This window comes from Chrysochloris asiatica, unplaced genomic scaffold (assembly GCF_000296735.1).
Source record: "Chrysochloris asiatica unplaced genomic scaffold, ChrAsi1.0 scaffold00128, whole genome shotgun sequence".
In the NCBI taxonomy this organism is placed as follows: Eukaryota; Metazoa; Chordata; class Mammalia; order Afrosoricida; family Chrysochloridae; genus Chrysochloris; species Chrysochloris asiatica.
In genome coordinates, this window is record NW_006408646.1 from 4,465,560 (window position 1) to 4,491,908 (window position 26,349).

The 26,349-nt window shown below is 40.2% G+C and overlaps 1 protein-coding gene across 1 annotated transcript in view; it reads right to left on the reverse strand.

The window, feature by feature from the left end:
- Nucleotides 1–26,349, reverse strand: part of TTC28 (tetratricopeptide repeat domain 28) — an 812,316-nt gene that overhangs the window by 454,130 nt on the left and 331,837 nt on the right. The window lies entirely within an intron of this gene.

A 26,349-nucleotide genomic window follows, 5' to 3' on the forward strand; every position in this document is an offset into this window, starting at 1 on the left:
CCTTTTTAACACCTAGTATGATGTCTTTCTCCAAGGACTGGTTCCTCCTAATAACATGTCAAAAGCATGTGAGATGAAGTTCTGCCATCCTTGCTTCTAAGGTACATTCTAGGTGAACTTCTTTCAAGAACGACTGATTCGTTCTTCAGGCAATTCATGGTATATTCAGTATTCTTTGCCAACACCGTAGTTCAAAGGCATCAGTTCTACTTCAGCCTTTTTTATTTCTTGTTCAGTTTTCCGATGCATATGAGGCAAATGAAAATACTTTGGCTTGGGTCAGGCGTATCTTGGTCCTCAAAGCAACATCCTTGCTTTTCAACACTTTAAAGAAGTCTTTTGTAGCAGATTTGTCCAATATCCTTTCATTGCTTGACTGCTGCTTCACTACTTCTATGAGCATTGATTGTGGATCCAAGTAAAATGAAATCCTTGACAACTTCAATGTTTTCTCTTTATTAAGCTGTTGCTTATTGCTCCAGTTATGAGGATTTGTGTTATCTTTATGTTGTAGTGTAATCTATATTGAAGACTGCAATCATTGATATTCCTCAGCTTCAAGTCTTCCTCACTTTCAGCAAGTAAAATTCTGTGTCAACTGCTTCTTCATGTAGTCCATCTCTTGAATTATTTGCTTAGCATAAACACTGAGTAAATATGATGAAAAGAAACAACCCTAGTTTTAAACCAAATTTCAAACCACATAAGCACAATGAAATGTTTTAGAATTCCCATTCTTCACAACATTTATCTATAATTTGTTGTAATCCACACAGTTAAATGCCTTTACATAGCCAATAAAACACAAGTAAACATCTTTCTGCTATTCTCTGCTTTCAGTCAAAATCCATCTGACATCAGATATGATTTCCTTCATTCCTTTTCTCAATACAGCTTGAATTTCTTGCAGTTCCCTACTGAACTGCAAGAAATTCAACTGCAAACATTTTCTAATTGTCTTCAGGAAAAAAACTGTTGGGTAAATTTCCAATAACACACACACACACACACAACATGCTTTTCCCCCCTAATGTACCTGTCCATGAGCTCTAGGTATTTAACACTCAACATTTTTACCCACTTCAATCTGGAGAGGTCATTTTATAGAGTAGAAAACGCATGGACCTAAAACTCATACTTCTTAATAATATGGATTATCTGATAATCCACTTAATCCTCACAATAATTCTATAAAGAATTGTGTTAGTATCTCCATTTTTATAGGAGAAATGTTCAGCACTGGCTCTTTCACTCTGTTATGGGGGAAATTTACAAAAATCACAACTTTCCTGGGTCCTCAGCAATCAATGCCGTTAAAATGTCACTTCCAGTATTTGTGTCATGATTGCTTTCATTATCCTGCTATAAACTCCTACAGGATAGGGTCTATTCACCTTGTTAATAGTTATATACATGTACTGGATTTACAGTTTTGAAAGAAATATTGAGCGAGAAGACAGAATGAGTAAAAACACCCACTTAAGTTTCTTACAGTTCTACCATCTCATCATCCAATAGTATCAGGAGACTTGCAGGATGAGGAATTTGGGGTCTGTTTCCAACTCTACTGATGCTTAGACAACTAACAATGCTCACCACAGGATGGGCATCCAGTGCAACAGACATTATCACATGTGTCCTTTGTGACTTAGCAGTTTGTTATGAGGAATGAATCTACCTAACAGGCTTATTGCAAACCTTTTAGGTTAAAATATGTAAAGCTCCTGGTACAAAATCAGTGCCCAGTGATATCAATTTCCTCCCTCTCAACACAAGGATTCAAGGATGGAACTGCCTTATTAGTAGATGGTGCCTTCTTGTCTGCTGCATTTGAGTAACCTGGCATTTTCACTCTGATGGTATTTTTTTTTGTGGTATCCTACAAATGTTAATATACGGAGTGACTCATCATGTAAACGAAAATCACTACTTGCAAGTAAATGCAAACAGAAAATTACAGGGAGAACAGAGGTTTTAAAAATAATAAAAACTCAAGTGAAGTCACTTAATCCAATATTTTATTGGAAATTGGACCCATTCCAATTCTCTTAAGGGTACCACAGTTTGGTAACCAGATGTTAATACTGTCCTTCTGCCAAAGAAAACTGCAAGATTTAACAGCTGGTTTTTCCTTTAAAAATTATGTTCTATTTATATTTCTAGAACTTAATTCTCTAACACTTCGATTGATGGAAGACTAAGTATCCCTTCGATGATCATGCTTCTCTGAGACTTATCTGAGGTGCATTGGCAATAGGCACTGGAAGAGAAAGTCTCTACTCTTCAGTATTTGGCTGAAGAGTAAAACAACAGCCAATTCAACATTCAGATTTACAGCTGAAGGACAAGCATTGTGGAAACAGCCAGACTCAAAAGAAAAACTTAATTATCCTATTGTAACTAGCAGCATGAGTCCCACTGATGGATGGGCACAGAAGTCATGAAGGAACGTGACTGCTGATATGAGCCAAGCGATTGAAAGAAATAAAGCAAACCATGATCCAAACTAACCAAATTTCAAAGTAAAGTCAATCCCTGCATTTTCCCCCAAGATACAAATGTGAATATAGTCATCTACAGTATCACAGTAGCAATTATGACAACTACATGAAGACATTTTATTACTCTCTATTAGACTTGGCAAGAGCTCGGAGTTGCTTTCTCCACATCATCAGTTAAGTATTCCCCGAACCTCAAAGCCGTTTCTGACATAAATGAGGCACAGCAAATAGGATAGTCACCTTGTGCCATCTTCAAAGTATAGATAATAGTAGATTTTATTCTTTGACAGGATTATCTATGGACTTGACCTTTGGTAACTGTTCCTGAGTTCATCAGCTACCCAACACATACAAAATGATTAAATACAAGAGCCAGAAAGCACAGCACTATGCCAAGTCCACATTACTAGGCAAGTGACTACATTAATATCAGATGAAGTAGATGTCAAGGCAAGGAGTAGAACCAGAGATAAAAAGGGATATTTCAAGATATAAGGGGTGAATTCATCAGAAAGATATCACTGTAAACGTGCAAGCACCTAATAACCCATTACCATTGAGTTAATTTCAATGAGACCCTATTGGACCCAAGTAAAACTGCCCAGAGAGTTTCCTAGACTGCTGTCTTTAGAAAAGTATAACACATCGTTCTCCTTCAGAGCAGTTGGTGGGTTCGAACTACTGACCTTCTGGTTCACAGCTGAATACTTAACCACTGCACCACCAGGCTCCTTGCACTTAATAGAACTTCACGATACAGAAGACTGTCTAGTATTACTGTCACTATTTTATCTCCTATTCTCTCGAATCTTCTCCATGAAAACTTCTCTAAGCAAGACCACCTCTGGTATTAAATCCAATGACCAATTCTCTATCTCATCTTACTTGACCTATCACTTCCTTACCCTTGAAATATTTTTTCTCCTTTAGCTTCATGAGCTCCATTCTGTATCAAAGTCTTCCCCTTTGAATTTCCTTTCCTGGTTCCTGCCCCTATGATCTCAAATTCTAAATATCAGAGCTGATTGCTTTATCACAGAGTTGATTGCTTTATTTGTGCACTTTCTTTGAAGAAAATGACATTGCTGAGTTTTAGGTACTTTGCTTCATCTACAGTAAACAACAACTAAATAAACCTGCTGCCAAGTCAATTCTGACTCATTGTGACCCGACAGATAGAGCAGAACTCCCCCCATAGGGCTCTGAGGCTGAAAATCTTGATGGAAGCAGATTCTCCTGAAGAGCTGTGGGTGGATTTGAATTGCCGACCTTTCAGTTGGCAGCCAAGCACTTAACCACTGCACTACCAGAATTCCTTACTCTCAGTAGTGATAGTGTTTCTCCCAAATCATTCACATCCTTTCATCCATCTCCACGTTCAGCTTATTTCCAGGCAACTGGCCACTGTAATAAATGATAACTCTGACCTTTATCACTCCCTTGAGTTCCAAATGTGTATTCAAATCTCCACTTAAAAAACTAAAAGACACCAAAAACTCAACTCATTAGTTCTCCCCAAACCTTCTTTATTCACATTATGCCCCTTCTCAGTAAATGACAGAGCCATTCTTCTACTTGCTCAGGCAAAATATCTACCATCATGATAGATCCCAACTCTAATTCTTCAGCAAAATCTAGTCATCTCCTTACCAAAAACTATTCATAGTTCAATGACTCCTCACCACATATCACTACTGTTGTCCAAGCCATTATTTTCTAGATTTGCCTAGATTACAACAGATTTCCACCTGGCCTTATGGATCTGGCCCTTGTACCCAAACAGCCTATTCACTCAGCAACTAGGATGATCCTTCTAAAACATGAGTCTGATCATGTCACTACTTTGCCCGGAACCCACTGAAGCCCTTCCATTACAGTAATATCCAGAGTCATTACCAGGACTTCTATGATCTACATAAGCTCTCAACAACCTCTTTGACTTCACCTATCCCTAAGCCCACCATTCACTCCATTCTCCTTACTATTTATTCTGTGAACATACCACGGACTTTTATTCTTACTAGAGTATACATTCCCCAGAAAGTCACATGACTCCCCTTTTTCCAGTCTGTTTCTATGCCATTTCACAAACTTCTTTCTGTTCTACCCAATATAAAACTGCACTCCATATCCTTTATCACTCTTCACTGCTCCCCTCTACTTGTTAAGTTTGTCTTCTTAGCCTTTATCATCATCATTATCCAAGCAATGCATAGTGAAACCTGTGATTATCAGACTTCAAAGGTACTGCCTTACTCTTCCAGGACTCACAAGGTTTCTGCCTTTGACAGGGTGCCGTCATCATTTTTTTCTCACTTGCTATTTAGTGGCAAAAATTTGACTTTAGATTCTCTTCTACAAAGGTTCCGGCTTTCACAGGGTTTTCTGGCACATATTTATACATAAAAAGGGATATTTCAAGATATAAGGGGTGAATCTATCTATCTATCTATCTATCTATCTATCTATCTATCTATCTATCTATATTTCAAGATATAAGGGGTGAATCTATCTATCTATCTATCTATCTATCTATCTATCTATCTGGTTTCACTTCTCATACTGGAATATAAGCTCCAGGAAAGCAGAGACATTGTTTAGTTTAGTGCTAAATCCCCAGTGCCTGGAACAGTAGCAAGAATACAGCAAAGGATCGTTAAAGATTTGGTGACAAAAGTATTCTCCCAGATAACTGGTTATCTTCAATACTTCTCTCCCATGCCACTCACATCCCATTAGTCTGTAAGTTTTTTTCAAATCTACAGCTGTAACACACCTTTACATCTGTTTCCATTAACAAATGAACCCTGGTGGCACAATGGCTATGCATTTGACTGCTAACCAAAAGGCCAGCAGTCTAAGGCCACTAGTTGCTGCACAGAGAAAGATGTGGCAGTCTGCTTCCATAAAGGTGACAACCTTGGAAACTCTCTAACAGCTCTACTCTGTCCTTGAGGCTCCATCACCCCTACTTGTGCAGCTCCCCATCATCCATAAGCTTTTGTTTCACTTCCAGATCAGTATTTCTTCTTTGCCTCTTGCTGCCCTCACTAGGACTGATTTTGCTGCATTTGGGAGCCATGATACACTTCATAGTAATCTTTTCTTAAGAAAATTAAACAGAGATAACACTGCAACACTCAAGAGATACACAATATAGGAGACTGGATTCAGCTACCTACTGGCCAGTTAACTTTTCATATAGAAAGTAAAGTACATACCTAAGCCGCTGACAGAGGTATTTATGATGACTGTCAAAGCATATCCATCACAGGTTATGTACATGCTATACATTATATGCTTCACAGCACAATTGCTTTGTATACAAGAGCCATGAGCTACACAGGTTCCATCAGAAAGCTGTTGTGTTTGCTCTATTTAGTTACATCCACCAGGTCCCATTCTCTGATCCAGATTTCTGAACTCCCTTACAACCTTATCGGGCCACAGATGTCTATGCAGTCAGATGCTGCTTGAATGAACATTACGCAGAGTATGACTATATGAAATATAAAGCATATAACATTGTTGTTGTTGTTAAGTGCCGTTGAGTCGGTTCTGACCCATAGCCACCCTGTACAGGGTTTCCGAGGGTGTAAATCTATACGGGAGTAGAAAGCCTCATCTTTCTCCCATGGAGCGGCTGATAGTTTCAAACCGCTGACCTTAAGGTTTGCAGCCCGATTCGTAACCACTATGCTACATATAACATTAGTGGCAGGGTATATACAGGTACTCAACTAGTGTGAGTTTCTTTCCTTTCCAAACTCTGACCAGGTTATTCTCTGGCTCAAACCCTTTATTGGTTTACCACTGTGACAAAATAAATATTGGAAATTCAAGCACTTTCCTAGTTTGGCTCTAAACTAGTTTCCACTAAAGTTTTCCCATCTAATTGCTCCAATGCAAACTTTACTCTGGTAGTGGTTACGAATTGGGCTGTGAACCGCAAGGTAAGTAAGCAGTTTAAAACTACCAGCTGTTCCGCGGGAGAAAGATGAGGCTTTCTGCTCCCGCAAAGGTTTACAGCATCGGAAACCCTGTACAGGGTCGGTATGAGTCAGAACCGACTCCACGGCACATAACTACCACCACCACCAAACTTTACTCCACCCATGAACTTACTCAGTATTTCTGATCACAATCAACATTTTCTGACTTGTCTTCTTAACTTCAGTGTTGTCTGACATATCTTAACCATGCTTCTAAACTCTCAGCTCAATCCCAGTGTCTGCAAGCCGAGTACCTCTGTTTGACCAGGTGGCATTTCCCTCTCTTTCTCCAATACTCTTATGTGTTTATGAGACCTGATGGCACATCTGTGGGAAGAAGATGAGGCAGTCTGCTCCTGTACAGATTCACATTCTCGGAAATTCTACGCAAGAGTTCGATTCGATTTTACAGGACGTCTATGAGTCAGAATCGAGTCACTGGCACTGGGGTTTTAAGGTGCTGCCCTCTATTGGTGGGCAGGGACAGCTTCTTGTTCGACAATTAACACCATGCTGTGAAATACTTGACATTCAGAAAAAAATCTGTTGAATTGAATTGTACTTACAGATGATACAAACACAAGCCACTCAACACTTAACACTTGAAGAGAAAGGAAAGATTCAGTGTTCATTCTTAAGAGATTTACCTTTGAGTGGGTACAAAGTGGGGGGGGGGGACACACACAAAAAACCCACTGCTGTCCAGTCAATTCAGACTCATAGTGACGCTACAGGACACAGTCAAACTGTTCCAGAGGGTTTCCAAGGCTGTACCTTTCTATGGACGTAGACTACCAAATCTTTCTCCCCCAGAGCAGCTGGTAGGTTGAAAAGGCAACAGATGAGTGCTTTTAACCGCTGAATTACCAGGACTCTTAGAATGGGCAGAGAAACACAAAAACCTACTCTGTCTATACTGTTGTTGCTAACTGCCAATGAGTCGGGATCCGACTCATAGCGACCTTGTACAGGGTTTCCAAGGAGATGCTGGTGAGTTAGAACTGCCGGCCTTAACGGCCCACACCGACGTTGCAGTTTACCACATTAACCGGCAACGCCACACCAGAAGTCTCTGTCTATACTAGGACTCTATAAAGCGTTCTTTCAAAGACTTAGAAAAATGCTTTGGGGTGTGAGGGAGGAGGGAGAGAGAATAAGGAAGACAGACACTGAAAGACTAATAGCTATAGAATCTGAACTACAAGGTAGGTGGTCCAAGCTCACCAGCCACTCCACAGAAACCCTATACAGGGTCACTATGAATCACAACCAACCCAACAGCACTTTACAACAACAAGAGTCCTGGGGTGGTGCTATAGGATAAACACTAGACTGCTAGGTCAGTTTGAACCACAAGGCTGGTGTTTCAAATCTACCAGCGACTCCTTGGAAACCCTATACAGGGTTGCTATGAGTTAAAACTCACTTGGTGGCACTTAACAACAACATAAAGACACATTAGGAGTCCTGGTGTGGCACTGTAGCAAAAGCACTGGACTGTTAACCACAAAGCTGGCAGTTCAAATCCACCAGCCACTCCTTGGAAACCCTATACAGGGTTGCTATGAACACCACCACTGAGCTCATATCAACAGAACACAAGTTGTATAGGTTCATAAGTGATTTTTTCTAGGCTAGAGAGTTACAACAAAATAGAATTATACCCTTCTAAAGGAAGTGTAAAAGGACTTCTGCAAGCTGCTGCACAAGACTAGGGTCTTTTCATTTGATGTAAAGAGAATTAAAAGTAGATGTCAGTAACTCAAGGCTTTCTTCCCAGAGAGGATCAATTCCTGGTTCTTGGCTATGGGCAAGTCTTCCTTCCTTCTGTGCTCATCTTAATGGCAGCCTGATGGCTCAGGGTTTCACTTTAAAATGGATTATCACAGGTGTTCACAAACCAGCATTTTTTACTATTTAAAACCAATTTAATTTAGGCCCTCCCAGAGGGGATAAGTAGGGACAAGTCATTTGTTCCCCCCGGGACTCCATTTTTCCATCTGTAAATTAAAATAATAAGACTTGCCCTCCCTACCCACACAAACAAAACCACTTGATTCTGCCTCATTGTGCCCTGATGTGTGAGGTTTTTAATGTGGCACGAGGGTCCTGATGGCACTATAGGATAAGACCTGGACTGCAAGGTCTGTTTGAACCACAAAGTTGGTAGTTCAAGCTCACCAGCCATGCCTTGGAAACTCAAACAGGATTGCTGTGAGTTGGAACCAATTTGACGGTACTTAAAAACAACAAAATGTCTCTTCCAGAGCAGAGCCACTGGCTGAATATTCTGTAAAGTTCCTGCCCAACATTTTGTGCATTTTTTATATCACCTATAGCAACATCTGGACTCCTGGTATGGCACTGTAGGATCAGCACTGGACTGCAAGCAGTTCAAACCCACCAGCTACCTGCTCCTCAGAAACCCTACACAAGGTCGCTATGAGTTGGAAACAATGTACAGCACTTAACAATAGCAACTTCTAACCACGTGAAGATGCCTGTGTGGGCTGTCCAAGCTACTGTTTAACTGGATCCAGAGTTCAAAGTTGCATAGATTTTGAATGGTCTGCACATAGCCCAACTTTTTCCTATAAGCCCTGGTACTTTTCATGTGTAATTTTCTAAGGTTATATGAAGTAAATGCCTGATTCTCCAAAATCAAAAACACAGTATCTTAAACTTAAAGACTATTACATTCGAGTTTGAAAACTAAAAACATTTGTTTTTTTGCCACTGTTCCCATAATCCTAAATCTAAAATCAATTTCACATCTCCAAACCTTGGGATTCTTTCAATCTGCATAAGAAGTCCTTCTCTGTCAAGGTTTTCATTCATCACACCAAAATCACTACCTTAAACAATTTATGTAAATGTATGATTCCGTTTATTGTTGCAAAAACATCTTGTATCTTCAACATCAGTATGACTCTCAGACCCCAATAGGCAATGTTATGTTTAGTGATGTTAAACTTCTGGACAAAATAAACTGAAAAGCTGAGCAAAACATGGACAATTCTCTACTCAATTACACAGTTGCTTGGGCTAGAGCCCAATCTCTATAATAAGGGTGGTCTCTAGTTTTGTTCTCATGAAACCTAAAGCATGAGAACACACAGCATCTTAATAACGTATGAATTTCAGGCTTCATGGATATATTGTCCCCACTTGCTTGTTCTTTTGTATCTCTTCTCCTCAAAATAAGTCAGAAAAACATAGGAGCTTTTAACATTATGATTCTTATACAGAACTCACCTAGAAGATAAAAAACAATTTTTGATAAAGGAAACAAGTGTAAATTGCTACAATTTGATGAACTTGCCCTATACTTATGGATGTAATAGCTCAAAATACCAACTGAGAGGGAAGGAGTCTTCACATCAAGGATCAATCTTAGCTCCTCTGTACACAGGGTTGATAGGGATGGTCAACTTAGACATTGGCTACCTAAAATGGTGGGGGTTATAAAGGCACAAAGTGACTGGCTTACAAGTTTTCAAGAGGGAGTTTAGTTTCAGAGTATGCGGGGGAAGGTAGAATCCCCACTAAATAGTTTTCATCTTTTCTAGACAGATCTGGTGAGAAGAGATAGGAATAAGATTCTTATGATTTAATAGCGAGCAACTGTTATCATGACTAATTGTGATTGTCACAACTGTAAAGGTAAAGTTTTGTAACATAAAGCGGGGGTGGTAGTTAATCTTACACTCCATGAATAGAAGACCCTAAGACTATCAAGGGAGAAGAGCACAAGCTAAATGAGGGACCTGATCCAGAGAAGCAGCAATGCCAGAGATGGAGGCAAAGATGATGACATGTAGAGATAGAGCAGCTGAGGATTCTAGATCCATGGAAAGAGAAAGGCTGTGTGCTGGTGGCCAGGAGGCAGGCTTGCAGAATGTGCCCTTTGGTTGTTTAAATATAAATATATTCCTGAGTGTTTTTGTGTGCATCCCCCCCAGAAAAGGAAATAGAAGCGAATACTATTGGATGATGACGCATAGAGGGGATTGCAATCATTGCAATGAAAGGAAATGCGTTAGAATGAGTGTAAAACTGATGTTCTCCCACATAAACGATCACTCAATTCACAATAAAAACTTTTAAAAAATAGATAGGCTTTCTGAGGGGAACCTCTGAGGTTTATTTAAAACATTCTTTGGTGAAATTAAATGTCAATCATCAAATGATCACTTCATGTTTTAGCCATAGATGAATGCATATTTGTACACTGATGTGTAAAAATTTAAAAGAGCTCAACTGTACATATAACAGTAGTTACCTTTTATATAAGAAGCTCTGGTGGCGTAGTGGTTATGAATCAGGCTGCGAACCCCAAGGTCAGCAGTTTGAAACTACCAGCTAGTCTGTGGGAGAAAGATGAGGCTTTCAGCTCCCATAAAGATTCACAGCCTCAGAAACCCTGTACAGGATTGCTGTGAGTCAGAACCGACTCCACAGCACATAACAACAACAGCCTTTTTATATGTATGAACCAATAAAAAATGAATAAGCTTTATTAAATGGTTAAAAAAAAAAAAAAAGAATACATTATGGCTCTTATGGAACCAGTTTAAATGATCTACATATTGCCAACAAGATAAATAACCAACATATCATTGGAAATTGCCATACTTTTATCTTTAATTTCAAGTTCCCAGGTGAGTTTTCCATAGAAAACTTGGAGAACCAAAGAACACTGCACTGTATCTCCAATCAGGCCTGTCAGTGTTCCTTTAGCCCAGTTTAGAGATGTGCATTGGTGGCAGGCAGCAGCACAGTGGGTTACTGGATAAAGCTATGCAAATGTGAGAAGCTTTTGAACCATCAAGGGGATGAGATAGCTTGCTAATAATGTAAACAAGGGACATGACACTTTCGTAGGCTAGCGCCATGCAAATAAGGTGTATGGAAAGCTAACAAGGGGATTGGTTACTTTTGCCACTCTACTAGGCTTAAAAAGGAGCCATCCCAGAAGAAGAAAGGGGAATATCTCATTATCATTAAGATAGAAGAGTCAGCAGTGGATCATATCCTTTGGACCTGAGATCCCTGCATGAATCTTCCTCAATCCAGAAGACAGGGGGAGTGACCAGAGACAGCAAGAAGCAGCAGCAGAGGCAGCAAGGTATAAAACAGAGTGGTGAACTTCTCAGCCCACAAAGTGACAAAATTGAAGTACCTTTACACAGGAAGCTTGTTGGTTGAACAGAGTGAAAAAACTTTGTAACACTTACTTGATCAAGGCAGAAGCCAAGGGACCATGTGGCTGTGAGGCAAAGGGCAGGAAAGAGGCATGCCTGTGGGCAGGGCTGAGAAGAGGCTGTCCCTGATTCAAGAACTGCATCTTTGAACATTGCTGACCCTCTACTGTAACTGGTTCCTTTCCTAATCAACCCCTAAACTGTGAGTCTTATCAATGAGTTCTATGTGCTCACTGCAGTTAATGAGCAGAGACATGAAGAAGCCCGATGACATAGTGAGTTACAAGTTGGGCTACTAACCACAAAATCAGCCATTCGAGTCCACCAGATGCACCACAGGAGAAAAGAGGCCTTCTGCTCATGTAAAGATTTTCAGCTTCAGACACAGGGTCACTGTGAGTCAGAACTGATTCCACAATACAGCCAACTAGTCAGCTAGCAGAGAAGTAGAGAATGCAGTGGGAGGGACAGCTTGTGTCAAAACTGATGAAAAGGTGGGAGAGTGGAGGCATGTCTGACCCCTGCCTCAAAGGATTGGCTTTGGGTTGATGCTGATGGTGTTTCTCCTCTTCTCCACTTTTGAAGTTAAACGGGGTCAGGTACCACCCACATGTTACACATGTTTCATGGCTACAGTAACAGGTTTTGTTTTGAACACATAAAAATACCTGTCATACAGAGTGTTAAAAAGAAGAACAAACAAATCTCTCTCCCTTCTCTCTGTCTTTATGAGAGAGACAGGGTTATGGTACAGAAAACATCTTCCTTTATAAAATAGTAAGTACTTGCAATGTTCGTTGTTACTGTGTATTTTATATAAACCCAGTGTAAACAATCTCTGTCAGAGTTATTTCATCCCCGACAAATGATGCTCAGCCTAATTGTTTACATTACAAAATGCATTCTAACAAAATCAACAACATTTTTAAACACCATGCTCCCAAGGCCTGCCAAATGGTGACATTTGGACATGAACTCTGACTTGTGTTTCATCAAAACAGGCAAAATCAGGTAAGATATTGATGAATTTCATATGGAGGCCCTTAGAATCTGGTAGATATTCACAATAGAAGCAACTGAAGCCAAATAACAAAGTGCCTTCAAGCTATTATTTTAGTTCTTAAACCCTAGATTTATAAAACATCAGACCTGAAGGTCTTTCAAGGTACATTAAAGATCAGATATTCCAACCACCTCATTTCCACAAGAAAAAATTACATCCCACAGTGAGGAAGTGACTAGTCTAAGGTCACAATGCTAGAGCTGCAGGTCTGATTCTTAAGTACCATGTTGCCTCTTTTTATAGCTCAAAAAATGATTTTTTAAATACACCAAAATATTGGTGATATATCACCATTAGGAATGTTTGTAAGTTTCCAACTGTACCAATAAATAACATCATGATCGAAATGGAGAAAAGACTGAGATTATAAAAAATTTCATTTTACTTGGATCCAGAATAACACTCATTGAAACAGCAGTCAAGAAACCAAGTGGCATATTGCATTGAACAAACCTGCTGCAAAAGAGGTCTTTAAGACAGGCAGCGTCCCCTAAACAAATAATAAATAAGGGGGAAATGGAGGTAGACCGTGCAGACCCGGCCAGGAGTTCAAGGCCCTGTGGGCCCAAGCGTTGCAGACCGTCCAAACCATAGGCTCTGAGGATCAGACTTTAGCCACCTAGCAGACATAGCAAACTGTCCCTCATCTGATTATTCAGTTATGCTTGTTAGTAATTGCATACATGAGCCCTGGATATCCACAGATAAATGTAAAAACCTTCCCTAAAAGCCGAGACTGTAAATTCCAAAAAGGCAAAGTTTCCCCCACACCCCCCGAAAAAGGAGAAAAGCCAACAAGGATAGAGAGAAACACTGTTGACTGATGATGTATGGAGGGGATTGTAATCAATGTAATGAAACAAGTCATATGAACGGCTGAATGTGAAACTGATGATGTGCCCTGTAAACTTTCACTCAATCCACAAAAAAAACCTTAAAAAAAAAAAAAAAAAAGACGTCTTTAAAAACGTTAAGGAGAACAAATAAGATGGTGGATCAGGTAGAAGTGCAGTGAGGAGCTCTGTCAGCAACAACACAGAATACCAGACCAAGCAGGCTCAGGAGATGGCCCAGTACTCTGAACTACATATAAAGGAATATTTAGAAGATTGGAAGTCTTACAGCTAGGGGAATTTATAGTAGAAGCAAGAAATCTATTGCTTTCTAATTGAAGACACTCAGCTGCTTCCAGAGCCACTATCTTGGGTGAGACCAAGCGGGGGAAGGATCTGAGCAGTCATGGATACCTGACAGAACCACAGGGATAAAGGTGTGGACACTTCTTTATTTTTGTATTCAAGAACAGGAAGAATCCCACAAGTACACAGAGGAGATAGTTGAAGAGCTGCTGGAAGAAAATTTCCCTAACATCCTGAAAAGTGAAAAGATAAGCAACCAAGAAGCTCAACAAACTCCAGGAAGGATAGACTGTAAAAGAAAAATACCAAGACGTATAATAATCAAACTCTCCAAAATCAAAGACAAGGACAGAATCCTGAAAGCTTCTAGGGAAAAGAGAAGTGTAACATACAAAGGCAAGCAAATCAGATTAAGCTCTGATTTCTCAAAAGAAACTATGCAGGCAAGAAGGCAACAGGGAGACATATATAAAACCCTGAAAGAAATGAAACTGCCAACCAAGAATCCTCTATCCAGCAAAGCTGTCAAATACAATAGTGTTAACAAAACATTCCAGGATAAACAGAAGCTAAGGGATTTTGCCAAAGCCAACCCTGCTATGACCAAAAAAAAATCCTAAAACAAGTTCTATGGACTGAGAACCACCAAGAACAGACAACAACCAAAGACTGACATACATGGCATCATCACCCTGAACTCAATCAACAAACGGAAGAGTCAAGAACAGAATAAAATTATAAGAACAGAGAATCTGGGAGGTCAGTCTATGATCAAAACAATTAAAATGTGAAAGAACGTAAACACAAGAATAGAGATCCAGGTGGTGAGAAGGTCAGGCAGATTACAGTATAAAATAGACTGTCTTAAATGGAGGGAAGAATTAATGGACTATAAGGTAACCACAATAGTGGGGTTGGGGTAGGAAGATTAGTTCGCGTCTTGGGGAGGGCAAATATAAGAAGGGGAAGGAGGTGGAAGAACAAGATAGATAGGGGAACACTGAGACAGGTTTGCATGGCCTAAGTGGGACAGAGGTAAATAGTGATGTATGCTCAACCATAGAAAAATTGATGCTTTTGAGTTATGGTGTTGGAGGAGAATACTGAAAGTGCCATGGGCTGCCAAAAGAACCAACAGATCTATTTTGGAAGAAGTGCAGCCAGATTGCTCCTTAGAGGCCAAGATGGCCAAACTTCATCTCCCATACTTCAGACATATTGTCAAGAGGGACAAGTCGCTGGAGCAGGATATCATGTTTGGTAAGGTGGAGAGTCAGAGAAAAAGAGGAAGACCCCCAATGAGATGGACTGGCCAAGGGGCAGCATCGATGAACTCAAGTGTGGCAACAGTAGTGAGGCTGGCTCAGGATAGGGCAGTGTTTCCTTCTGCTGTGCATAAGGTGGCTATGAGTTGGTACCGACTCAATGGTACCTAACAACAACAATAAATGCTCAACCTTGGAACAGGGCTCTGTGATACAGGGATCTAGGCAAAGTTTTCAGAGGGGAAATAATACTAAAATGCTTGACTGTCTTATGAATATTGGTTTCTCTTGCCTACTATTGTAAAATAGACACTTGAGTGGGATAGAAAAGAACGTTGGGTAACATGATTACAGAAAACTTGTAATCCTGTCTTCAGCCTATAACTGATTGGAATACCTAAAAGGGGTTCTAGAACTTGCCCAGGGAAATAGGCCTCTTACAAAGCCTTTGCAGAGTATAGAACCTTAGGTGGAATCCTGAGTCCCATCCAGAACCTTATGAGGTGGGACATTCCCACTAGCAAGGATAAGCAGACCAGCCTGGAACAGCTAGAGCATCAGAAGATACATCTTCAAAGACAGGTCATCAGGAAAATCCCTAAACAAAAATGTCAGCATGACTGGCTACTACAAGAATAAGTAAGCTGTTCTCAGGGAAGTCATCAAGGCAAGCAATTAAGTTCCTTCAGGGCAAACTCCCCTCTAAGACTGAAACTCAAAGGGAATACATGAACAGGCATGTAAGCTTGCTTGCAACCATGTTGGTCTACTGGCAAGTGGAAGAGGGGGTAAGACAGCAGCAAGGAAGAAATGGGCTGAGTTCAACCACAGTCCATTGACTCCTGTTGACTTAAGAGATGAGAGCGAGCAGAAGAAGGATTGGTTGGTCCAAATTGTGGTGAGACCTGGGGACACTTGAGCCCATGGACAAGGACAGAGCTACAGAGGGCTAGAGCTGAGAGTGAAGCATCCAGCTGATATGAAGTGAGGGGAGACACACAAGAACACCCAAAGTGGCAGACAGTACCCATTTGACCTAGCCTTGATGGCTTGATAATCAGAACTTGACTAGAGAAAGATAAAGTTTTTTTGATAAAAGGAAACAAGGGTAAATTGCTACAATTTGATGAACCTGACCTATACTCATGGAGGTAGTAACTATTAATACCAACAGTGAGGGAAGGAGTCTTCACATCAAGTATCAATCCTATCATCTCTGTATACATGGTATATAGCGATGGGCAACTTAGACATTGGCTACCTAACATGAGGGGGTGATAAAGACATGAAGTGACTGGCTTACAAGGTTTCAAAAGGGACTTTAGTTTAAGAGTGTGAAAGGGAAGATTCCCCACTGAATAGTTTTCATCTCGTTTAGATGGATCTGGTGAAAAGAGTGGGATAAGATTTGTAAGATTCAATAGTGAAAATTGTTATCATGACTAACTGCGACTGTCACAATTGTAAAGGTTGAAGTTTTGTAACAAAAACAGGGAGTGGTTAATCTTACAGTCCAGAAACAGAGGACCCTAGGATCATCAAGAGAAAAGAGCACAAGCAGAATGTGGGACCTTATCCAGAGAAGCACCGAAGTCAGAGATGGAGGCAGAGATGGGGACATGGAGAGGGGGAGTGGCTGAGGATTCTAGATTCATGGGAAGAGAGAGACTAAGAGCTGGTGGCCAGGAGGCAGACTTGCAGAATGTGCCCTTTGGAGGTGTAAATTATTTAATATGCCTGAGTGTTTTGTTTGTGTATAAATAAATAAAATGAATAGAGAGAAATACTGTTAACTGATGGTACATGGAGGGGATTATAATCATTGTAATGAAACAAGTTGTACGATTTGTTGGATGTAAAACTGATAATCTGCCCTGTAAACTTTCACTCAATCCACAATAAAAACTTAAAAAAAAAAAAAATTTTTTACAAAGGTATCAGTGTGAGGGCTAAAGTGTGCCTGACCCAATTCATGTTATTTTCAATTGCCTCATATGCATGGAAAGCTGGACAATGAATAAGACCACAGAAGAACTGATACATTTGAATTATGGTGAAGAATACTGAATACACCATGGACTGCCAGAAAAACAAGCAAATCTATCTTGTAAGAAGTACAGCCAGAATGCCCCTTGGAACAAGGCTGGTGAGAGTTCACGTCACATACTTTAGACACATACTTTAGACACATCACTGGGAAGAACTAGTCCCTGAAGAAGGACATCGTGCTTAGTACAGTAGGGAGCCAATGAAAAAGAGAAAGACCTTCAATGAGATAGAATGACACAGTGGCTGCAACAATGGGTTCACACATAGCAATGATTGTGAGGATGGTGAGGAACAGGTGGTGTTTCATTCTGTTGTACATAGGGTCGCTATGACTGGGAGCGAACTTGCTCACACTTAACAACAACAAAATGTGTATATTAATTTGGCAACTGTATTTACTACTTAACTATTGTTCCATATTTGTAACTCTAAGTTCACACTCAAAAAAAAGAAAAATTGGCTGCCTTTCCAAATTGTTGGGATGAGCTCAGAAAATGTATGCAATATTATATATTTATTTAAGCTGAATCACTGCGGTAAGCAGATTCACTGGGAAAGCAACAAATAATGGCAACATTTATTATGCACTTATGCACCAAGCACTAATAAACACTTTATATTTACTACTTAATGTACTCATATTAAACACAGGAAGTAGGCAGGACTATTAACAATTTTTTCAGCAAAGTGGACTGAGGGACAGAAATTTATTAGCTTTCTAAAATCAACTAGCAAATTGTAGAGCAAGAATTTGAACCCAGGCAGTTGGATTTCAGAGAGCTTTTGCTGTTAGCCACACCACCACAATGCATGTCTACATTCCCCTTGTTCTGTTCAAACAACTGCCACTTGGTCTATGTACATGTTCCTCATTCACCATACTTATTCAATTTGTATGCTGAGCAAATAATCTGAGAAGGAAGGTTATCTGAAGAAGAATTGGGGTCAAATCATCAGCAACCAGGGATATGCAGATGATACAACCTTGCCTGATAAAAGCAAAGAGAACTTAAATACGTACTGGTAAAGATCAAAGACCACAGTCTTCAGTATGGGTTTGCACCTCAATGTCAAGAAAGAAAATATCCTTACCAATGGACCAATTAAATAACATCATGACAAATGGAGAAAAAACTGAAATTGTCAAAGATTTCATTTTGCTTGCATTCACTATCAACATTCATGAAGCAGCAGTTAAGAACTCGAATGTCATATTGCATTAGCTAAATCTACTGCAGAAGACTTCTTGAAAGTGTTCAAGAGCAAAGATGTCAGTCTGGGGAACTAAGGAGCCGCCTAACCCAAGCCACCACCACCGGTATTTTCAATGCATATGGAAGTTGAACAATGTAATAAGGAAGACCACAGAAGAAGTGATGTATTTGAGTTAACATGTTGAAGAAGGGTATTCAAAGTACTACAGACTGCCAGAAATAGTTGGAAGAAGTACAACAAAAATGATCCTAGAAGCCAGGATGGCCAGAGTTCACGCCTCATACTTTGGACATGCTACAGGAGGGATCAGTCACTGGAGAAGGACATTATGCTTGGTAAAGTGGAGGATCCATGAAAAAGAGGAAGACCCCAACGTGATGGACTGGCACAGTGGTAGCAGCCATGGGCTCAAGAACAGCAATGGATTGCAAGGATGGTACAGTACTGGGCAGTGTTCCTTTCTGTTGTGCATAGGGTCTTTATGAGTTGGAACCAACTTGATGGCACCTAACAACACCACCATGTCTGCAAGGAAATCAGGTACTCCAAAGGAAAATACATTTTTTTTAAGTAGCTGAAGGTTGGAAAAAGGAGCCCTGGTTGTACAGTGTGTTAAGTGTTGGATTGTAACCTGGAGGTCAAGTGTTCAAACCCTCTAGTTGCTCCATGAGGCAGTTAGCACCTGTAAAGATTTACCGTCTTGGGCACCTTATGGAGTAGTTCTACTCTGTCCTATAGGGCCATAATGAGTCAGAACTGACTTGAAATACATATAGAAACGGAATTTAGTTTTAAGGTTCACCAGACTAAACTTCATTTCACATAATGATAACATTTCCCAATGCAAAAAGACCTCAGAACTTATGAAGCCAAGTTGTTTATTTTAAATACAAGAAAATTGACATTCAGTGAGTTTAAGTGATTTGTACAAGGCAACACAGCTGCTTAGTGGCAGAACCTATTTGTCACTACAGTCCAATGTCCCATTATTCCACATTGCTTCCCTCTGCTAACAGACAGACTAGACAATGTCTAATTTACAGCAGCAATGCTAGGTCTAGATAAAGACCCCAAAAGGAAAATCTGACTTTGGGGAAATGAAATATCTAAGGAGTGACACATCAAAGAACAAAGTATGTGTGTAATTTGGTGATTACACGTTTCACAAACAAGCAGAAGAGATTTCACTAGCTCAAAGAAAGCCACAGCCAAAGGTTACATTCTACATCAGCAAGTTAGAGCTATTTCGCTGCTATTGATTGGCCCTAGCTGAGCAGGGCCCCAGCTGACGCCTGGCAGGAAGAGCAGTCTGTCCATTGCTTGTGTGTTCACACATGGACATGTAGCTCAACTTGCAAAGACTGTGATTCTGAGTTATCAGTTTGTGGATGCAAGTGTTAAACAAAGCCTACAGCAGCAGCCCAGATCATTTCCTCCTCCCCCCATTTTTAATGAAGCCACAAATTCAGTAGAGTCTGGAGATTTAAATTCTAATCATTTTCCCTTTGCCCTTTAACATGGGTGCTCCCAGGGGAACCTTTACTTCCAAGCATTACTATTCTAGGCCCCTGAATCAATAACCCACTGCTCTGAAAGGCAAGAATGCCAAGTAAAGGCTGCTCTCCCACTCCCTCCCTATCCCAATTAAAGAAAATGAAATCTATAAGGTTGTGGAAGAGCTTCCAATAGATGGGCTCTAATAATAAAAACCACTCAGAACATCTCAAACCAGACTAAACAAAATGTTGCATTCTGCTTGCACATAGCAGTCACACAGCAATCCAGTCGACTATGTTTGGGAAGAATGCTGCTCAAATGCGGGCACCTAAATCTCTCATTGTTCTGTGTTATGTTTTTTTTTTTTGTTTCTGCTCCCTATCCAAACCTACCAGAGGCACCAACCGCTCCCCCATTGTCCCTCAGTCCACAAGAGGAGATGCACCAGGGTCACCTCAGGGTCTTCACATTAACAAAATCACTCTGCACAGAGAGAAGGTTGGCTGTGTGGCAAAACCATCTAATATCAACAACAAAAATGATCATTTAAAAATTCAATTTAATGAGCAGTTATTGAGAGCCTTGAATATTCAATACATTGAACCGCATTGCTAAGGACACAGCAAAGAAAGTAATCTAGTCCCTGGTGCCAGTAATCTCTAGTCTAACAAGGCAAAGAAACAAGGGAACACACAACAATCCAACAACAAATCCTGACATTTCTATCAACTCAAAGATTCTGATTTATAGCGACCCTGTATAGGGTTTCTGACATAGTATATCTCTCTCTTCCTTGGAGATGCTGGTAGGTTTGAACTGCCAACCTACTAGTTAGCAGTCCAAAGCCTAACTCACAGTGCCACCAAGGCTCCTACATTTCTATATCCCTTTCTAAGTTTTATAAAACCTTGGTATCCTTTGTTGTTGTTAAGTGCCGTTAAGTCGATTCTGAGTTATAGCGACTCTGTATAGGGTTTCCGAGGCTGTAACTCTCTACAGAGGCAGAAAACCTCATCTTAATCCCACTCAACAGCTCGTAGATTCGAACTGCTTACCCTACAGTTAGCAGTCCAATGCATAACTACTATGCTACCAGGGCTCCTTGTATCCTTGGTTGTTGCTGTCATTAAGTGCCACTGAATCAGTTCTGACCGCTAACACTGCATAGTGACCACCAACACTGCAGTGCAAACTGACTTTGCAGTCCAACATATTAACCTACAGTGCCACACCACAACTCCTCCTCACAACAGTCCTGAGGCAGGTAAGAGAGTTACTACTATCCTTGCTTAACAGATGAAAGTCATGAATAAAAGGTAAGACCAGTAAACAAACTAGAAAGCCAACGTCAAAGCCAGTGTGCATACTCAATGAAACTACAAATACTGTTGTCTCATAAGCCTGGGAGGGAGTGCAGCCAGGCAGGGACAATGCTAATCCAACAGCAAACAATGCTGAAAGGGTCACCATGTGAGCAGTCTAGGAACTAAGGCTGCTGTTTAGGGCCCGGCAACCTGGATACTCTCATGATTACTCTGCTGGATGATTACTGACTGGTTTAGTGTTTTATCCCTTCATTTATGGCACCAAAATTCTATTTGAAAATGGGCCATAAACAAAAGATGTTAAGAAACATGGACTTAAGAACCCAGGTCTAGTGAGTCGGTGGTGGTACTACTCGCAGAACTATACCCACAGTTCTAGATCCTTCATGTGATGATCTCTCTACTACAAAGCCTCTCCAGAGTCTGCATTATGGAAATCCAGGCCAGAGGAATTTCACTTTAGATACCCTTAACAGTCCAGAGGGTTCCCAGCCCAGGATCCCTAAGTAGGCAGCCAGCTTCAGGTGGCCTCCTCATGAATTTCTAGAATCCCAAACACAGCCTCTTCATGTGTGAACTCAGGCCTGAACATTTGAGGGGCACGTAGACAACACAAAATGCCCCAAGAGGCCAGTTCAGACGCACTCTGCCTGGCAACACCAGTTGTCACAGAACTAAATGGCTCCAGAAACATGCGGAAGGTACAGTGTAAACACGGGGACAGCTAGAACAAAGAAGATCTGCTATTTGCCTGCAATGACCACCCTAAGATCTATGGCTGCAACAATGGGCTCAAACATAGTAGTGATTGTGAGGATGGCACAGGACTAGGCAGCGTTTTGTTCTGTTGTGCACAGGGTCCCTATGAGTTAGAATCAACTCAACAGCACTAACAACAACTACAAGATCTATGGAGCCCAAGTGATTGCAGTGGTCCCTTGAGCGTACTAAGGAGAAACAGAAAGGGGGAAAGAATAAATTTAAGATGAGAGCAAACACATGGGAACGAGAAACAGCAGTGTGGGCATAAATATAGGATGGGAGATGTGAATCTGCTCTGCCTTCAGTCAATCTCAGTTCCCATGAGCCTCTCACTCACAGTGTGAATACTTCACCATGCTGAGGGTGGTTCCAGTGTATAAAGTATTACTTTTTCCTAAACAAATGGCCCCTAAATGCACGCCAAGTATGTCTGGGTCTCAACCAAAGAAATGTTGCTTTGTTTTAACACTGGAGGGAAAACTGCTGTATTGAATTTATTGGTCTTCTAACATGGAATTTCGAGAAGGATTTTTCAAGGTAATTTTGACTCTTCTGTTTTTCAGCTTACATGCTGACTTTGGGACCTACTCTTCAAATAAGATGCAGATTCAACGTAATATTTTTTCTCAACATAAACATGACTTTCCAATTGAGTATCTCCTGCTTTTTGCCATTATTCCTTCCTGTAATTTCTAATTTATTACATCTATATCCTTCTTCCTACTTTAATTTAGAAAAATAAGACTGTAAAAACTGATTGAGATATAGTGTGATTTTTAAGATTAACTATGAACTACAGAGTCCAAAATATTTTTTCCCTAACTTGAGTGAATTGGCAATGAAAACTCATTGCATTGCTGATGATCCTAATATATGATGCACTTCAACTCTACCAGACTTTTTCATTTTCCAGCCAAATGTCTGTCAGCCTTTGTTTGAAATTTCTTAACTCTTAGGGATTTCTGCCAAACTCTTACTACCGTGAACTCTGCATTATCTCTGTAACATTTAAATTCCAAGCTGGCTTCTCTAGTCACCCAACTCACTTCTGAGCTCTTTCCAGCACTATCTATGTATAATCTTGAGAATAGAGACTAATTTTAATGTCATTCTGAACCATAATTAGGAAGGTAAATTTCTCATAATTACACAAGCTGATAAATTTATTCTTAAATATTTCCAGTTCAAAGTTGAGTTTTGTTTGAATTATTCTTGATAATTTGCATTATCAAAGTCACCTGTGTCAGGAATCTCTATTTTAGCCTTCCAAGAACTCCATCTCTTGTTTTGCCTAACTCAGCCTCCCAACAATCTTGTTAGTCATCCTGATGTACAACCAAGAGGAGAAACTAAAGATCTTTTTCTTCAAACTTTCCCTTAATTTTTGGGCCAAATTTTACAGTAGCCATCCATAAAAATAAAAGCATATGAGTTGTGGAAAACTAGAAAATACAGACAAGCAAAAACACAAAAAATCAAACATTTCACATTCCCATTAACCAGAAATCAGCATAAAACCTTAATGTTATCAAAGACCATAACCTCCGGTATGGGATGCACCTCAATGTAAAGAAAACAAAAACCTTCACCACTTGACCAATAAACAACATCATGATAAATGAAGACTGAAGTTGTCAACGACTTCATTTTGCTTAGATATACCATCAACACTCATGGAAGCAGCAGTCAAGAAATCAAACAACATATTTGTTGTTGGTGGTGGTGTGTACCGTCGAGTTGGTTCCAACCTATAGCGGCAACTCTCTATAGGGTTCCCAAGGAGTGGCTGGCGAGCTTGAACTGCAGGCCTTGAAGTTCAAACTGACTTTGCAGTCCAGCTCATTAACTCATAGTGCCACAAAGGTAAATCTACTGCACAAGACCTCTTTAAAGTGTTGAAGAGCAAAGATATCAGTTTGGGGACTAAGGTGTGCCTGAACCAAGCCATGGTATTTTCAGTAGCCTCATATGCATATAAAGTTGGACAGTGCATAAGGAAGACCACAGAAGAACTAATGCAATTGAGTTATGTTGGAGGAGAATATTAAAAGTACCACCGGCTGTCAAAAGAACAACAACAAAAATCTGTGTTGGAAGAAGTACAGCTAGAACTTGACTGTCTTAGAAGCCAGGATGGTCAGACTCCATCTGTCATGTTTCAGACATATTATCAGAAGGGATCAGTCCCTGGAGAAGGACATCATGCTTGGTAAAGTGAAGGGATAGCAAAAAAAAAAAAAAAAGGAGAGCCCCAAAGAGAGGGATTGGCACAGTGGCAGAAACAATGGATTCAAGAGTGCTCCGTCCTGCTGTACATAATCGCTATAGATTGGAACCAACTTGAGGGCACCCAACAACAACAGTCGGTCTTCCTCTCTGCTCCAACTAAATATATTCATATGCAATGTTTACAACAAAACAACATATTATACACTATGTCATCTTCTGCCTTCTGGCTTTTAAAGTAAACAATCTTCATCTTCCATTTCAATTTTAAACTCATCTAATACTCAGACTAAAATCCCAGATGGAACTCAGATGGTTTGCCCAAATCAGTATCAAATCTAAGATGAAAGTCAGCCAACTGTTACTTAAATCTCTCTCTCCTAAACTATCTCTCTCTCTGACATTCTGCACAGCTCAAATACCTCTTCTGCTCACTATCTGAAAAATAGTCCAGGATTCCTTCCCAAAGTCAAAACACATATTGTTGTGAGGTGCTGTCTAGCTGTTTCCGATTCACAGTGACCCTGTGCACAACAGAATGAAACACTGCCTGGTCCTGCACCATCCTCATGATTGTTGCAGTGTTTGAGTCTATTGATGGTACCTTATTGTCAATCTATCTTGTTGGGTATCCACAATCTTTTTCCTGACCCTCCATTTCACCAAACATTATGTCCTTCTCCAGGGACTGGTCCCTCCTGACGTGTCCAAAGAATAAGAGGCAAAGTCTCACCATCCTCACTTCTAAGGAATATTCTGACTGTATGTCTTCCAACACAGATTTGTTTGTTCTTCTAGCACTCTAAGGTACTTTCAATATTCCTCAGCAACACCATAACTTAAATGCATCAATTTTTCTATGGTCTTCCTTATTCACTGTCCAACTTACAAATGTATATTGAAGGTACTGAAAATACCATGGCGTGGGTCAGGCACACTTTGGTCCTCAAAATGATTAAAGATGCCTTTTGCAGCAGATTTGCTTAATGCAATATATTTTTTTTTTTTTGACTGCTGCTTCCATGAACATTGACTGTAAATCCAAGCAAATTGAAATATTTAACAACTTCAATCTTTTCTCAATTATTATGTTATTTATTGGTCCAGTTGTGAGGATTTTTGTTTCCGTTACACTGAGATGCAACCCATACTGAAGGCTGTAATCTTTCACCTTCATTAGTATTGTAAGTTCTCTTTGCTTTCAGCAGGCAAGGTTGTGCCAACTGCATATACAAGGTCTTCCTCCAATCCTGATGCCAGTTTCTTCAACATATAATCCAGCTTCTTGGATTATTTGCTCAGCAAATAGCTTGAATAAGTATGGTGAAAGGACACAACCTTGGTGCACACATTTTCTGATTTTAAACCTATCTATCCTCTTGTTCGTAGTGGTTACGAATCGGGCTGCGAACCTTAAGGCCAGCAGTTCGAAACTACCAGCCGCTCCGTGGGAGAAAGATGAGGCATTCTGCTCCCGTAAAGATTTACCGCCTCGGAAACCCTGTACAGGGTCGCTATGGGTCGGATCCGACTCGACGGCACTTAACAACAAGAACAACAATCCTCTTGTTAGCATCTATCCTCTTGTTCTGCTCTAAGGACTGCTTCCTGATCTATGTACATATAGTCTTACACAATGATAGTAGCAGCATCCGCAGCAAAAAAACCACTTCCGTTCATCAGGACTGACCAGACAGCAGACACCAATAACTAATATGTGGAAACATTTATTTATCATATAAAGTTTAACCACCAAACCCAAGCCAAGCCCACAGCTATGGATTAGATTTGACCCAGTGACCGTACAGAACAGAATACAACTACCCAACTAGGTTTCCCATAGCTGTGTTTTGTTTTTGTTATTGAGGCAGACTGCCACATCTTTCTACCTTAGGGCAACGAGTGGTTAAGAACTGCTGACCTTTTGGCCAGCAGTCAAGAGCTATAGCCACTGTGACACCATGACTCCTATAAAGCATAATACACAAAGCAAAAATTTTAAGTTAGTAAGCAACTCAACTGCAATTTAGAAGAAAAATAGTAATTTTCAGCTATAAGATGTCCAGGCTGACAAGATTTAATGACTAATATTGGCTAAAATATTTGGAATA